Genomic DNA, 14,917 nt, shown 5'->3' with positions numbered 1-14,917 from the left:
CTGCTCACAGTGTCTCCTTAAGGATTTTGGGGGCCCATGTAAAGAAAAAATTTGAATCTAATTTCCTGCTAATTCAAGCCAGCAAGATTCCAAACAATGCTCAAAGTGTAAACTTTCAGAATCAGGGTCATACAAAACAGTTAACATGTGTCTTGCCTGGACCCAAAAATTATTAAAAACACACTGGGGAGAGCAAGGGAGAGTCATAGGTAGAGGCAGGCATAGAGGGGGAGGGGTTTAGATGGAGAAATAGAATAGGCGGTGGTCGCATAGACAGACAGTTCACTTTCTCTGGGGGCTTCTTGGAAGATGGGGGCCCTGTGTAGTTGTCCACTTTGTGCAGTTGTCTACTTTGCCCATGCCTTAAAGCTGCTCTGGCTGCTCATTTTGGTGGAAGGACGTATGGAACTTGTATGCTGGAGTAAAAGGTGTCTGTGCATTCCAAACACAATGATGTCTAGGTGGGCAGGAAAGCTGTTAGCAGTTCCTACATGAGTAGTCAATGTTCTGTGAGCTGCAAGTAGACATAATAGCGTGTGCAATTTTTAACTCAACGGTGTAAGCCTCCCGTGACTGGATAATGTCACGATTACTGCTGCGGGTGTCCCACGTCTGGGAAGAAAGTGTCACAGAGAGGAGGGAATCCAAATGGAAAGAGTGAAATTAAATCAGTAGAAATTAAGAGGTATTTTAGAATGGGGTGGCAAAGAATAGCACTCATTAATGCTTTACTTGATTTTGGGTTGAGGGAATGCAAATATATACTCTATGTGGTGTAGTCTAATATATACTAAGTCAACTAAATGTCTTGTTAAAGACACAAACGTTTAAAAACGCAGTCCAGTGAAAGTGTTCAGTGGTAATTAATCGCCTGCGACAATCACAGAGGGATGTAAAGTAGCAAGGTATCTGAAAAGGGTTAACAATGGGCTTCTTACTTAAGGATAAGATTCAAGGTACTAGACAACTGTGTGTAGAGGTATTTTTATTACTAGTAGAGTGATGCCAGACCTACTGCTATGTGAATGCAATAGCCACGTTGTGTGTTCTATAATAATAGCCCAAATTCATTGGTGATCTTTGTGAAGCAATAAACATTTATAGCTCGTTAAGGAATATACACAATCTTTGTGAGTTACATCGTATTGGAAACAATGCGTCAATGTAAGGTCCTCGAACTTTCTTATTCTCTAGTATGCTTGGACGCATGGGTGCACACTTATAGTGTGGGTTGAGTGCCATGTTTCACATTCTGCCAATTATAACTGAAACACCCTAATCCACACTAACCTGTTTGTGGACACACCAAGAATCAAAAAGACAGCTAGTATTATCACCTATACCCCAAAATGACCCATACGTACTCTTTCACACATTCCCTGCTCCTCATATTATAAGACGGCTTGCCCTGCTGGCCAATGCTAAAAACCAGAGCACCATACAATGGCAGAGAGAGAACAATGTCATTCTTGACATTCTGGTTATGCATACAATGCTTAACTAATTTCTTCTATGCCCACTGCCTAGGAAAAGAAGCGTAATGGGCTATGTTACAAAACGGAAACGAAAAAAAGCTTAGGACAGAAGTTCATTAAATGTAATAAGCAATTGAAACCGAAGATATACTATTTATTTACTTTTACATATTTACATCACCTAGGCTACTTCAAAGCACATTAGAAATAATATAGACAACACCCAAAAAAGGGGAAAAGTGTGGTGAAAGACAGAGAAGAGTTGGTCTAACGGCTAGGGCGGTCAGCCTCGAATCTGGGTAACTGGGTTCGAGTCTCGGCAAGTACGTCCAACATCCTGTCCCCGTGACTAACAAAAATTAATGTGTCCTCATGTAATGCAACATGTGCTCGTGTAAGGTGCTCTGAAACCCAATACTTTTGGGTCAAGTATGCGCTATATAAAACTCTGTAAAAATAAAAAAAGAGATAAGAAGGAGAGAACAAGAAAAAGCAAGGGAGGGAGAGGCAAGCTACCCAACCAGAAACCACAACCAGTGTCTCTAAACCTAGATTGAAAACCATTATGCGCTAAAGAGTAGGAGACGTCTTTGCCAAGACAAAAACACAAATCATTAAAGAGAGCAACTTCAGCCACCCAGTTGCCACTTAGTTAGCAGCTCCTCAACTTTTTGACCAACATAGCAGTAGAGATTCTGGCCATGCTCTGGGGCAAGTATTGGCTCTGGGATGCTTTGTATCAGCTAATCTCCTCGTATGCTCTGGTGGATCTTTGGCACCCTAATGAACCAAGATTCACATTTTATTCTGCTTCTCATAAAGCTATGTCAAGGTTAGATATGTTCTTGGTTAGTAATACTCTGGCCTTTAAGAGTGTACGTAATCTGAGGGTCTTGTCAGACCACTACTTTCTGTCGCTGTTTATCCAACTTGGGGAGCTCATTCAGGTATCAGGTCCTCGGAGCCAGACATTTGAACATAGAGTACTATTGGGAGGTGGTTATGTTATCTCTATGAATTCCAACCAAAGGGAGTTCCCTGAATTTAACATTGGCTCAGCAACACTACTGGTGTTCTGGGATGTTGTCAATGCTTTGCGCCTCTGACAACCTCTTGAATCCACCTACCATCAACGGAGGATGGCATTGATGGAGAAAATCGTGGCCGAACGGACTCTTAGCTCCTTGGAATCTGATTTGGGATACAGTATTATGGTGAAGGATAGGGCTCGGGCCGACCGGCTCTTGGAACAGTCTATCGCCTTCAGAGCCTCCGTCAAAAAACAAATTTGGGACAGGGCGGTCAAAAATGGAAGGACCCCGCAGATAAATTATTTTGAAAACAGCAAGGAAATGGAGCATATTCTTCTGTTTAGAGTAAGTGACAGTTATAGTTGTAATACCATCCAGCAGATCAGAGATGACAACTGGGATTCTATGACCGATCCAGTTGAGAAATGTGATGTCTACCGTTGTTTCTACCAGGATCGCTATAGTGAGAACTGTTTGTATTCCACTGAGGACATTTTTCCATTCATTGGGCAACAGTTTGATCATAAGGCGACTCAAATCCAGCACTCAAATTAGAGGCCCCCATATACCTTCGGGAGGTTATAAATGCCATTGGCTCCCTTGCCAGCAGGAAAGCTTCAGGTCCCGACCAGATAACTTTAGAGTTTTAGGGCATGTTCTTGCAGACTCTGGCTCTAATATCATAATTTTTCCACAAAAGGGGAAGATCCCACACTCTGATGATCATACGGCCCGATTTCTTTAAGTAATGCCAATTCTGAGTTCTATACACGCTTTCTCGCCGATCGGCTGTCCATTATCTCGGATTTGGTGGATCCAAACAAGCACGGTTTCATCCTAGGTTGGGACACACTATTAGATGTCAATATGGCAATCTCATCAATGGAGGTGGCCTCTTCTGGCAGGGGGCTTGTTGGTATGATTTGTTTGGACTCAGATGGCCTTCGATCGGGTCTCCTGACACTACCTTTGGTGGGGTCCTGGTGTCCGCCAGCTTAGGCTCAGTCTTTGTCTCTAGAGTGAGACCCCCTTTACTTTGGGCTTAAGGCAAGGGTTCGCATTGCAGGCTCATTATTAGATTCCATTTGTATTGTACTTGTACCCATCAAGGGTGCCCTCTTTCTTCTCAGTTATTCGCTTAATATATTGAAATGTTTATTCAATCTCTTAAATGGTCAGAAGAGACACAGTCTCTAAAACTGCATCACTATGAAGTTAAAATCCTGGCCTATGTAGATGATGCTGCCGTCTTGGACCCTGATCTGATCAGAGGCCTACACACAGTAGTTGTAGCGGAGCAATCATTCAGAGAGGTCACTGGTTAAAAGTTCAATTCAGATAAGACTCAGATGCTATCCAATGTGGCTCAATTTGGTCAGGATGAGAGATGGGTACAGTCCTTGGTGTATCTTGGGGTCACCCTAACTATTAATATCTCTGAGATTCTGGAAGATATTTATGGGAAGTTGTACCAACATTCCATAGATGTTTTTCTAAATGGAATCATTTTCATTTGGGCCTAATAGGTCGCTGCAATCTTATTAAGATGATTATCATCCCTTCGTATCTTTACCTTTTTCGTTGCATCCCAATTTTTCTCCCAGTGGCTTTTTTCACTCAAGTGGAGGTACTATGGAAGAAGTTTATTTGGTGTTAGTGAAAGCCTCGATGTAAGATGCAGTTCTTACAACAGCTTAAGGAAGATGGTGGGTCTCACTTCTGGTTCTGAGGTTTTATTATTTAGCGTAATTTATTTCACAATTTGGTTGGTTTAGGGTTGGGGGTGAGGTCACAGGGATGTATGTTTATGGAGTTCCTTCTGCTTGGCCTATCAATAGTCCCTGGGGTGGGTATCATGGACACATTATTATTTAAGTGAACTCGCTTTAAGAGAATAGACGGTTTTCAACTCATCTAGGGTTCCTTTAAGCAAATACTTTCTAGTATCGCCCCATTTAATCAGCGCCATGTATTTGGGCTATAATCCTAATCTTTCTTATTATATTCATGGTGGTTTCAGCGAGACCTGGGGAAGGGTCAACCTCTTGAATTTAGATCAACTATTTGATGGAGATGTTCTATCTTTATTTGGGAATATACAGCAACAAGTCTCTCTTCAATATACAACTTTTTCTTAGATATCTTCAGCAGCAGCACTTTATCTTAAGTCTTAAGGAAGCAGATTTTAATGGCTCTGATAACCCCAGCCTGGGCCTTGTAAGGAAAGCCCCATTTAAGAGAAACATTGGGCTGGACTAAAAGTTAATATATTAGTCTTCTCTGGATCATTTGGATGATCCGTTACAGCAAGGGCAAATAAGTGGAGTGATCAACAGTTGCTGACATCCAGTGCATCAATGTGTTGTTTTACTCAGCTTTGAACGTATCACATATTAAGGTACATCATTTCAAATGTATCAGCAACTAGTACTATACTCCGCACAGTCTCATCATGAAGCTATTGCCAGAGCACCGCTATTTCTGCTGTAGGCTTGTGGGAGCTAATGTGGTTCATTTCCTTGCATCTTGTTCTGTTTTGCGTTTGTATTGGGAATTTGTTTTCGGCAAGTTTTATGGCATCTCTAACCTTGAAGTCGCAGCTGATTCAAAGATGATTATGCTGGGACAATAACCAATTATTGCCTATCTATCTGGCTTATATTTCTTTTCTGTCTCTCTGGTTAATCTGGTTTTGGCATGTTTCTGACTTTCTAGTGAGCCTCCTGATCCGTGGATCTGGTGGGAGAGAATTCTTGAGCATAAAAAGGTTGGAGATGGCGCTAATTGACAAAGATCCTCGGAAGAGAAAGCTGTGCCAGATTTGGTACCCCGTTCGGAAATGGTTTGCTGCCTCACAGGACTTGTTCGTCTACTTCCCATTTACATTCTTCCTCCACTATGCTCTGCTCCACCAATGCTCTGCTATGTATTGTATTGATTTGTTCTCTCTTTCTTTTTTCTTTTTTTTAATGCTCTGGAAAATGTATTATCTTCATAGTTGATTTGTCTCCTTATAACCAATGCTGTTGGTTTAGCTTTGCCGCTAACTTTGCTTTTACCATTTTTGCTGCATAAGCAATTTATTGTCTCCTCTTCCTTTTGCCATATTTTGCTTTCATTGCCATTCAAAAGTTAATAAAAATGTATTTAAAAAAAGACACCAAATTGATATATGATGTTTCTTCTGATACACATTCCAAGATTAGGGTGTCATTGCACATTAGGGCGTCACATTACTATTATTATTAGTGAAGAAATAAAAGAAGAAGCTTGTAGAGTACAGGGTTACCCATGAGCATCCTTGCCAGTTTAAAAGTCATTGGGAAACATTAAATTACGCCTATTTATGCACTGGTGTCTTTATTGTAGACTAAGTAAATTTTGCCTTCAATCTTCATAAATAATATTTTTGCTTCAGACTTTTGCTTCAGATGTATCTGTGTGTAAGCAATTCATTAACTATATGTGCTTGCTCTTGCGTGGCAAGGATATCTTTATTCAAAATATCAACAATTGTCAGCATGTATACTTGAGTGATTCAGACTTCCCCTTACAATAACAATGAGCACTGAATCAGGGATTTTCTTTATCTTCCCACTGCCAACGGAACAGACGCACTATGTGAAAAGCCAGCTATAAAATGTGCATATTTTACACAGCTTAGCATTCATGACGTCTGAGAGCTAACCTGTATCTTTGACGAGTTCCCATACCTTTACACAAACTGTCACAAAAGTTAGGATTATATCTATCAAGCTGACAAACCACAAAGACGTATTTAGTTTTCAAAATGGGTATGATTTAATGAAAGGATTGTCCTCGCCAAGCCCATAACTGAGATCTACACCTATATCTACTTTTAAACAAGAAAAGCATATTGATGCTTTCCTGGTTAATGCTTATCTTGAATCATTTACCATGTCTAATAATACTGAACCTTGGCATTTTCCCCTTATTTGTGGGGCCATACCATTGTGACATTTGTATGGCTTGCAAATATTCTGTCAGTACTGAGGTTTTTCAATTTGAACACTTTCCATGAACCCGAAAACCCATACAAATTGAAGGGTCCAAAGCATGAACAAGTTTCCACTCTCGCAAAGCACATTCTGTACATACAAAGAGCCTGGCTATGCAAGGGTAAAAAACAAAAATACCAATGGTTTTGCAACTGACAATTACAGCCAAGCGATTCTTTGTGATTGGCAAGAAAAGGAGGTAAGTGGCCTTTCTTCCATCCTAGTGATCTGCAAGGAAATATATCAATGGTTTGTAACTACAGCAGTGTTTGCTAAATATTGAAAAGCTACTCAATGTCACCCACTGTCCTTTTTTTGGAACTTTAAATAAAAAAAGTTCACAATGAAAGTAGATTTTTTTAAATTATGTATTACTAATTATTAAACGCCATGTGTGCAACAATTAAAATCATTTATTTATATTCGAATAAAACTCAATGTTACAATTATTTGTAATAAAAAAGTTATTAAAATATGTTAAAATAAAAATGTCAAAATATGTTTTATTTTGAGATTTTTTTACATTACAATCAATGTATTGATATTTGTGATAATCTTACATAATGTAATTTACAATTATTTATTATTGAGCCCTTACCTCCATTATTTGCTATGAGAGGGTACTACACCAGTCGTTGGCTATGAGTGGTGCTGGATTTTGTCCAGCTCAGAAATAGAGTACTTTTGCAACTGTTTTCAGTTCTTTTCATCTGTAATAAATGTAGAAGTGCAGTTGTGTGTATAGGAATGAGCTTAAACTTTTGTGGATGGGTGTAAATCGATCCCTAGCCCACCCTAAACCTTTCCTTACTCCTCCCTAAACGCCACCTATTTTGTAGTAGGTAGACCTCATTTTTCAAACACTCCCCCCCGTTCTTTGCCCACATTTACTACTAAATAATACACTTATGTGTGAGGATCTTCCTATAGAAAAAGATATGAGAGGAGGAGATTTACACTTGGAGGTTTGTGAATATAAGTTTGTAGTTCTTTAGTTGCGCTATTGTAGTGTTGCTAAACGTACTACAAAATGTAGATTATGAATGAGGTCCAGGGTTTGGTAACCTGCATTTATTTCTCACTAGCCCATTTTATTTCAGTATGAGAAAAGTGTATGAATTCTGTGCATCCTGGTGTAAAAAATTTCATAAAATACAAAACTAGCAGGTAAACCGTGATGTTCCTTTGTATAGTTGCCTTTGAGCTAAGAGGTCCTACTGTAAAAAGTGATAATAACATTTTATGCTGTATTAATTTTTCCCTCTTGCTGCTAGTTATCCCTGTTAATCATTTTACATTATGCATGCTAAGGTATTTGCTGCAACAACATGGTTTTGTTTATCCCTGGTTTTTTAAATTTAGACTATTATTTTAAAAAGCTGGCACCCTATACTGTGTTTTCAGAATTACGCATTTATTAGTGCTTGAGTCACTATCAACATAATATTGATGTGCACCGTTCTCGTTTCAGTCATACTCCAGCTGCAAGCCACCTTTCTTTTTAAATGTCTGTGCTTGCTCTCTGAAACTGTCAGACTTAAAGTTATTTAACTCTAACCATTCTGCACGTGCCGCTTAAAATCTGTTGTGATTACTTCGTTAGTTGCAGTGCCTACTCCCACAACGACCTCTTCCAAACGACTTAATAAAATATGGAACGTGGCAAACACAGCAATAAACAACGGAATAATATTATTAACCATCTAGCCAATGTTAAGGAGGCTAAAGGAAAATGAGAAAAAATTGCTGACAGGATTTCAGAGACACAACACTTTAGCGGTGCGCGATATAAGTGATAATAACATAACATAACATAACATAACATAACATAACATGACATATGTGGATCTACCTAGGGTTCAAACGTCTGAAGAATCTAGTTAAAATGCTAGTGGATTGATTTAGAGAACAGCTCTCCTCAGAAAAATCTAAATGGCGAAATGGAAACTTTTATATATGTTGAAGGCAATAAATATGTTCCAGAGAGCAGTTACAAATGTTCAGTAATGGACTAAATCCAGAGGTTGTCCTCAGGCAACTCATCTCTCCCTGTCACTGCACCCCTACTTTATTGGAATGAAAAACTATGACTTAAGAAGTATCATCGTTTTGGCTGGAGTTTGAGTGGCATTAACTTTCGAGGAGGAATAAATATGAATATATTACTTTAGGAAACCCTCTTTTTCTGTTGGTGTCTCCTAATCTTTTCATTTTTATGGGCCTAGATTGCTGCTACTTTTGGACTGAGAGCATGCTAAACACCTATCAATGCTTTAACATTTGCTCCAATGCATGGAACATAAAATCATTTATGCCAGTTGGTGTTGGCAAATACAAATAAGCATATTTGACTTTAAGGTAAACCGATGTCAAAAATATGACAAATGTCAATCCCGAATGTGAGATGAAGTGCTGCTATACACCACCAACAGTGTAGCATTTCACAAAACAGAGCACGGTTCGTAAGCAGCTTTACAGCATTGCATGTCACACTTTGATATTAACATACCAGTTTGAAACCATTTCTGGCATGTTTTAGGCCTTTCTTTAACATTAAGCATGTTACTTGTAGATAATGCCTTACAGCATGCAAGGATCAGGATCATAATACTCAGAAGTGAAACATGGACGTTGTGCTCTGGAGTAACAGCAGCCAAAGTGCCTTACTGCATAGTAGACGGAAGGCAGCTTCCACTTATAAGGTTGGTTTATCCTTAGTATGCATATCCATGTATATCAGTTTAAGACCAGGTACTGATATCATTTTGCAAGAGTTTACCACAAAGAAGAAGCCTACTTCAATGGCAAACTTAGATTGGTAGTAAAAATGTCACAAATAAGGATTTTTGAAAGGTTCTTCATTTCTTCTCCGTATGCCGGGAGACACCAGGTCAGTACCAGCAGCCCTCGAACTTCCTGATTACTATGGGAAATCCCAAGGACGGGCCTAGGAAGCTTAGGGAACCAAGCAGACATGAGGGTCACCTCATGGACGTCAATTATGGGTGGGCCGGGGGTCATAACTGGAACCCCCAAGCCACATATTGCGACCCCTGCCACCTTACTTGTGCCCCCTGGCTGTTGGTCAGCCTTGGCAAGTGTTCTTGTGGCACAAAATCGGCCACTGTGTGAGCAGCCCATGATTACACTGCTGTGCTTAAGCTCTGTCTATAGAGACATCATGATGGCCTGCAAGCTGGGCCAGGTTGTGGAAAAGAACTAGTCTAATTCATTGCTATGGTGACCCCAGGCCAGGCCAGCCGGTGCAGTCCATAATTTGATACACAGTATGTATCTACTGAAGGCCTGGGCGAGGAAGCTGAGCGAATGAGCACACAGCGTGCACAGCATGGTTGGGCATTATTGGGCAGTGACTACTACACGTGCTGCAGCTAACAGCATGTGTGTGTAAGTGAAAGTGTGTACCTACTGCATCCTACCCTTGCAGAGGACGTGGTGCCTAATGCGGTATGTGCTTCTCTTGATTGTCACTCTCTGACTGAGTCGGACAGTCGGACCTTGGGCGGGTTGCAGGGCAAGTGAGGCCATGTGAGAGTGAGACTAACTGAGTCACCACATCGACTTGACTAGAGGCTCGACTCCCCGACTCTCCTTGTGATGGTACAAGTCGTTGTGACTCCTGTGAGCTGCAGGCCATGGGCAAACCTCTAATAGAAGCAACAAGAAAAGTAACATACGAGTATCTGTTTCTGGAGTTGATACAAGATTTTCAAATGCCCAGCAAAACTTCAGAAATGATTGTTAAAGAGCACACATTTCAGGCTCAACCCTTCTAACGGTCGAGCCATTGTTTAGGCAATGTGAATAACACACTAATTGCCATTTTTTATGTTGGAAATTACATCTGTGTATCCACAGCAGTGCTGGAGAACTGGCCAACAAGACATCATCTGTTTTGAACACCACCAAGGCCGGAATCGCCGTGCAGGGCATCAGGCGGGCATTTCCTCTGGAGTCTGGAAGGGTGGGGGCAGGTTTTGTTAATGATGGCTGGTTTTGTCGCAGTGCAGCAGTTTTAACAGCTTGGCAAAGTTCTTTGTATATTCAGCAGTTTCTGGGCAACAATAAAAATGTCAGGTTAACTCTGGTGATTTATTAATGTACCTGCTGAAGAGAAGTGGGAGTTATGTCCAATGGCAGTTTTTACTTATCTAAGATAGTGAAGAGGGTTAATAAGCCTGCTGCAAAGAACGTGTACCATGCATATAAAAGAACAATATTTTATGTTACTGCTTTTGTCACAGATATTCTGCTGTTACTGTGCAATTCATAAGTAACATTTGTAATCTATCACAATGAGCTATGAAATGCCATCTAAGTGCAGCATGAAACCTGCATGGTACAGGTTAGAAAGTTATATTTTTTCCCCAATCTTTCGATTGTGATGTTGATAAGAGAGGTTTGTTTATGTAGGAATAAATTCATATTATTAAAGTCAACCCTAACCACTGTGTTATATTCTGAATCTTGAGTTTTTGCTTGTGCTTCCCCAGACCAAGCACTTTTGAAAAGTGCCTACCCGTATGGATGATATGTGTGTCCTACACCTTGTACTCTCCTTTGGTTTATGTAGCATTTTCTATACACTGATTTACACATGTATGATTTATTGCCTCAGTATGTGTGTGCAATGGATTTTGAAAATGTAGAAAGTTTTGCTTTAGGAGCAGTGATTAATGGAGTGATTTTAAGATCTGGACTGTAACATTTGCATTTGTAAAGCAAGCATTCATACCTTTGGGCATTCTGGCTGTTAGGTAAGATGTTTGTTGCTTGTAAGGTATGCTAATGCAGAACAAGCATATTATTGATCAACACAAGTACTTTACCAGCGATGTGCATGTTTTCTGTAGAAGAAATTAATGATAATAATCCTGAAAAAGTTCAATGGCTCCACAAGTTTAGAAGTATGTATACGATGTAATGGAAAGGAAGGTTTCTGGAAGAACTTGACCTTCATTAAATAGCACTGTTATCTATGTTACAACACTGATATTTAATACATGTACTCCTATTTTCTAAAACAAATGATAAAGTGATTTTTTTAAAAATATTATAGGCCCTTCCCATTTTATGTTATTTGATATTGACAATGGCTGATTTCAACTTGACTAGGTTATTTTCCTTTGACGTACACTATTTAATAGGTTACATTATCTTAATTGATTTTCTGAAGATACTACCTGAAACAATGTATGTAGCTGCATTTTCAATAGGGTTTGAAGTATGTCTGTTTATAGGGTAGTTCTTTTGTATTTGCAGAGATTTTCCAGCCTCTGTGTGATGGAAGCAACTAAACGTTAGATGCATCACTTCCTGTGATAACACCAGGCCAAGGGTAATGCAATGTCACCGCCTCTGTTTTCATGAGGTCCAAAGGTCATGCAATGTCACTTCCTGTGATGTCATCAGGTCAAATGTCTTGCAATGTCACTTTCTGTGACATCATTGGGATGGGTCACATGGCATGTGATGTCACTTCTGCCACCCCTGGTATTTTGATGAATCGACGTCCACGGGTCACTTCCACCATTTTAATGTAGTGCCTTTAAGGAATATAAAGAAACAGCTGAGATGGAACAGCTTGGGATCTTTGCAAGGATAAGTTCATGGAATTCTACTAAACACTGCTGAATTACCTTTACAAACCGGGGCTCCCACCAACTGTAATGCAAAGTGCTTGTTGGAGCCAAAAGAAAAGAAAAGGGAAGAATAGAGCTGCTGTTGGCAGCCCTGCTTGTTTACCAGGTAGAAGGCTGAACACAGATCCTTCTACCCAATCTAACTTGTACTCTGAGAATCTTCTCTGATTCCCAGATGAGTTGGTCCATTGCAACACAAAAAGAGCTAAGACGCTCTAGTATACGCGCTCTATTTAAGATGGTTACTTACTTACTTAACTTACTAAAGACAAATGTGGATACCCAGTATTTATCCAGAAACGCCACTCCTATTACTAAAACCTTCCCAAGGCTGGGAAGAAGTAAGAGTTACCAAGTAACAGAACACGCTTTGTTGACTTGGAGAAATCGAGCAGCGTGTCAAATACCAGGTCACAAGCTTCACACCCAGTTATTCATGCGAAGAGGCTAAAGCCATTGCTCCTGCACTGGGAACAGTTTTCACGCCTTAGTAAGGGGAAACACTGGAAGGGCCATCTGCCAGCAGATTAATGGTAAGCAGCCTATGTTGGCTAGTGAAGATAAAGCAGAACTTTTTAAAAGTCAGCTTTTTCTACTTATTTATTAAATATCCAACTTACCACTCAATTGAATCTTAAATAAATATAAAAGATTGTGTTTGAATTACTCTAGGAGCTTGTTACATACTGGAGATAACAGTGTTTAAGATTGTATCCTGAACTCTCATAGAACAGCTACAGCCCTTTAAATTGTACATAGCTTTTGGGAGCAAGTCACTGTATGTACATGAAAAGCATACATTTTTGCATGTACCTCTTTTAAATACTATGCACTTTACCTTCTGGGGTACAGGGACTACTTAAGTGTGACATATTTAATGCTTCCGGATAGGGTTCTTTCCTGTTAAAAATAATTATTTTGACAAGTTTGTCTGTAGTTTTGAACCTTGGAGGAGTCATGCTACACAGTTAGACCTGAAACCAAATTTTGTTGCTCATTCTAGTGGATTGCACAAGATGTGCTACAGCTGCGGATGAAATCTAACATCCCATGCCATTTTTGTATTTTCCTGCACCATACCCTATACCCTTACTGCAGGGTTAAACACATCAATTACAGATGAGCCAAATTTACCATGCTTTAGGGGTCAGAGCACATACACTGTTGCTTGGACAGCAGTGATCCAGTGTGAGAGTTAAAACACCAGCAGTACCAATCAGCATAAAACAGGGGTGCCCACATTAAAAGAGTAACGTTTTCACAAATTACAGATATAGGTGCGTCAATATTGCCTCTGTATTTATGGTTAGAGCAGTGTTTTCATTTAAAAGGCATTTTTTGTTTTCTTAATAACTTTGAGGTAGGCTTCTTCAACGAGTAGCCGATAGCAAGGATTCCTGTGTGAGTTAAAAATGTAAATTCTGAATTACTGACCACCCGATTAAATGTGCCCCCTTGATGGGTATGCACATAAATCAAAATATCAAGAGTAAGCTATGCACAGTCAGTGCTATTCCAAGTGTTGTAAAGATGAATAAAACTGTGCAAAAGTTATCAACATATAAAACAAAATTGACTTTCTTTTTCACTTTATCCCTGACCCTGTGCTTATTGGTCTAACAAATCTCATGTAGAATCCTCAAACAGTACCAATGTTATAACCGCATGAAAATGTTTTTACTCTGCTGTCAAACTTTGACATCCCCTGATGGATCTGCAAGAAACTTACCATACTTTCAGAAAACTAAACATGCTAAATCCCGCATAATGTCAATAGCATTCATTAAATGATCCCATGATTATTAGCAAAATAACGCTTTTTGTCACCCCTTTTAACTGTACCCCTGATGAATTTGTGCAAATATCAAAGAGCAAGCTGAACATGCTAACCGTCTACCTAACTTTGCACAAATTCATCAAACAGCACTAAAGTTAAAGGCAAATCACAAATGCACTTTTCCAATTGTCAGTATATCTCTAAAGCCCCCTCCCCCGGCCTATTTTGTCCTTAGGGCTCCCTTATCCCCTGGGGCACTGCCTTGTAATGCTGGGTGCCCTGGAGCCCACCCAGGGCACCCAGTCACCAGCGTTGGGGGCCGTGGGGGTGTCTGAATGCCCCTGTAGTCCCTGCTGGCTCCCCGCCTCTTGCAGGAGCTGGCTTTTCTGCTGCACAGAGGGAGCTGGAAAGGCAGCTCCCTCCATGCAGTAGCAAATATTTCATCTCTTTCCTTGCCCGCATGTCTAGGCAGGGAAAAAGATGGAGCACTTTGACAGCTCTCGCTCGCTGGAACCTGAGTGCTTGCTTTTGCTTGATGAGAGCTGTCAAGGCTTCCGCCAAGCAAAAGTAAACTATGTCCCGGGGGTGGGCACGCTGGGATATAGCAGAAGCCAGCCCTGGCGGGTGGCAGTCCCGACACATGTATGGCTCCAGGAGGGGGGCCAAGTGCCCCCCCTCTCCTTTTGTTTGCACAGTTCACCAGGGAGGTAGTGGCCTCCGGGGCTTAGAATGGCCTGCGTGGGGGCCGCATGGCCCCGTCCTTATAAAAAGAAAATATGCCCCGGGTAGGCGATGGTCTCCAGGGCACATGGGGTGTCTGCGTGGACCCGCACTCCATATTTAAGTTAGCCTCAGGGAGGTGGTTGTCCACAGGGCTGTGCGGCCTTGGTGGCCATCAGGGCACTTAATCTTTATTGGCTGGGTCCCTGGGTCCCCAAGGCCAAAACCGTCC

At 40.6% G+C, this 14,917-nt stretch overlaps 1 protein-coding gene across 5 annotated transcripts in view; it reads right to left on the bottom strand.

Moving 5' to 3' along the window:
• The window catches only part of RIMS1 (regulating synaptic membrane exocytosis 1), a 1,904,179-nt gene that overhangs the window by 724,466 nt on the left and 1,164,796 nt on the right, over positions 1–14,917 (bottom strand). The window lies entirely within an intron of this gene.

This window comes from Triturus cristatus, chromosome 6, assembly GCF_964204655.1.
Source record: "Triturus cristatus chromosome 6, aTriCri1.1, whole genome shotgun sequence".
Taxonomy (NCBI): Eukaryota; Metazoa; Chordata; class Amphibia; order Caudata; family Salamandridae; genus Triturus; species Triturus cristatus.
This window is presented reverse-complemented; position numbering and strand designations above follow the sequence as displayed.